Raw genomic sequence first — 2854 nt, 5'->3', positions numbered from 1 at the left:
GGAGGCTCTTCTGTCATGTGGGAGGTAGGGGAGCCACCCTGCCAGACTCCAGAGCAACAGCTTCCCCCTAGCCTGGCCCAAAGCCTCACCCATCCATATATGCCCCCACCTGGCCTGACCAGTTCCACTGAGCTAGGCTCAGACACACAGGTTCTCAGGATTCCCGAGGAAGGCTGCACAGAAGCAGGTCCCACGTGAAAAGTGCCCCAGTTCTAACTTGGCTTTGGCCTCATTCCCAACACCCCTTCCCCACCTGTGCCCCAGTTCCAGGATCCGGGTCCCTGGTATTGCTTAGGACCCAGTCTTCCTGAGTCATGCCCAGACCTCCAGAGAGCTGCATCCCTTGGGGGCTTGGGAGAAGACACAGGAAAAGAAAGACTATGACATCACACACAGCCTCTCTGCTTCCTGCTTTTCCTTCTCTCCTCAAATTTTGTCTAGGGTCCCCTTCCCTGACTTCTAGACTGGACTCAAACAAGCACTAGTGCCCTTCCAACACTGTCATTGCTGGACTTGATCTCAAGTGGTGACCTTCAGAATATCAGGTCAGAGGGGCTGGGTTGGGGGCTGTGCATATCAGTGGAACATTTTCCAAACTCCCAAGAGTGAATTTAGCCCTGAAGAAGATGTACATCTCACAGGAAAGCCACAGCCCAGTCTGCTGGGGCCCCAGAGCATCTGTGCGCTCTCAGGTTTGTTTTAAAATATAACCCCAGGGAGCTACAGACAGATACACCTGGAAATCCAAGCTGCTGGCCAACACACCTTGTTTATCACATCTTGTAGCCCTTTCCTTACAAACATACGTCTTCTGTCTTTGCCCCACCACCCAGGGAAATTCCCTTCCACCTGCTCCACACCGGCACAGGCGAAGAGAACACAGCAGGCAAGCCTGGGGCTGCATAAGCATTAACAAGCACAAATCCACAGCCAGAAATGGGCAAGGAACAGCCATTTCCTCCTGCCTCTGCTCAAGGTCTTGCTCTCCCAAACAGCAACATCCTATCTTCTCTGACCTCAGGCTCCAATCCTCTGCCCCAGCCTTACATGCCAGAGGGTGACCTTCCCTGTCATCTCATCCATCTAAGCATTAGAAGGATGGGCCAGTCTTCCCTCAGTACCATCTCCAAGCCTGACAAGGAACTGTGCCAGCCTTGTCCTCAGCTCCCTCCTGCCACTCCAGATGAACTACGTCTGCTTCTCTCAGAGGCTGGATCCTTCCACTTGACCTTTTTAAGGACCTGTCTTCAGAATTCCCCAACTCTTCCTCATCTGCTCTGTCATTCCTGTGGGCATGCAGGTGACCACGTGTCTCCTCCCTTAAACGGGCCTTGGTTGGGCTTATAGTTGCTGAGGTTTCAAGTCCATGGTCAGCTGGCTCCGTCATTTCCGGGTGGTAAAGCAGAGCATCATAGTAGAGGGGTGTGTGGGAAGGGGAGGGGGAGGGGAGGGTGGGGTGGGGGGAGGCAGGGCCAATACATCATTTAAAAAACCATGTCCCAATGACTAATTCCTCCAAATTGGCCTCTCCTCTTAGGAGTCCACACACTTCCCGTCAGTGTAGTAAGTGGTGGAGTCAGTGCCCTCTGAGCCAATCACCTCTCAACAGCATCACCCACTAGAGACCACTCATCAATCACCCGGAGCAGAAGAGACCCTCTCTTTTTTTTTTTTTTTTTTTTTNGTTTTTNGAGACAGGGTTTNTCTNTATAGCCCTGGCTGTCCTGGAACTCACTTTGTAGACCAGGCTGGCCTCGAACTCAGAAATCCGCCTGCCTCTGCCTCCCGAGTGCTGGGATTAAAGGCGTGCGCCACCACGTCCGGCTGAGACCCTCTCTTGACCATCCCTTCTTTGTTCTCTTTGTTACAAAACTTCCTGAGAAAGCAGTTATTCGGGCTGGTAGCTCACTTCCATAGGCTGCCTGCCTAGAACTTACAAAGGCCCCGGTTCCCTACCCCCACCTCCAGCATAAACCAAGGATGGTAGCAGGCCTGCAGGCTCTGAAAGACTTTGGAACTCGCCTCCGTTCTATTTGTGGGACCCAGATACATAGCCCGTGTTGGGTCAGGCTGCCTGTGTCCAGCTGATCCCAGGGCAGGGCCCACTGTCAACCCCAGAGCTGGGTCAGGCCTCTTCTGAAGCCTGGGACCAGGAACCTGACCTCTGAGCTCCCAGGTAGTCTAGAACCCCTGCCATACTTCAGGAGAGGGGCAGAAGGCAGAGCTTGAGGGATGGAGGGTTTAGAGGTCTCTCAGCTCAGTCTCATCCCAGGATCCCATGCACGCTGTGGGTAATATCTTAGCCTCTGTGCTGGGGGGACGGGGGTGTTGTTTTGTTTTGTTTTGTTTTGTTTTAGACAGGGCTGTTTGTTTGTTTTTTGTTTTGTGTTTTGTCTTCAGACACTCCAGAAGAGGGCATCAGATCTCATTACGGATGGTTGTGAGCCACCATGTGGTTGCTGGGATTTGAACTCCAGACCTTCAGAAGAGCAGTCGGCGCTCTTAACCACTGAGCCATCTCGCCAGCCCCTAGACAGGGTCTTTACATAGTTCATAGCCCTGGCTGTCCTTAAACTCAATGTGTAGATCAGGCTAGCCTCAAATTCCGAGATCTTCCTGCCTCTGCAGAGTTCTGGGATTAAAGGTGTTTGCCACAGTACTGGCTGGTTTTGTGTGTCAACTTGACACAGGCTAGAGAAAGATCACAGAGAAAGGAGCTTCAGTTGGGGAAATGCCTCCATGAGATCCAACTGTAGGGTATTTTTTTCAATTAGTGTTCAAGAGGGGAAGGCCCACTGTGGGTGGTGCTATCCCTGGGCTGGTAGTCTTGGGTTCTATAAGAGAGCAGGCTGAG

The sequence above is a fragment of the Mus caroli genome, chromosome 15 (assembly GCF_900094665.2).
Source record: "Mus caroli chromosome 15, CAROLI_EIJ_v1.1, whole genome shotgun sequence".
NCBI lineage: Eukaryota > Metazoa > Chordata > Mammalia > Rodentia > Muridae > Mus > Mus caroli.
Note: the sequence above shows the minus strand (reverse complement) of the source record.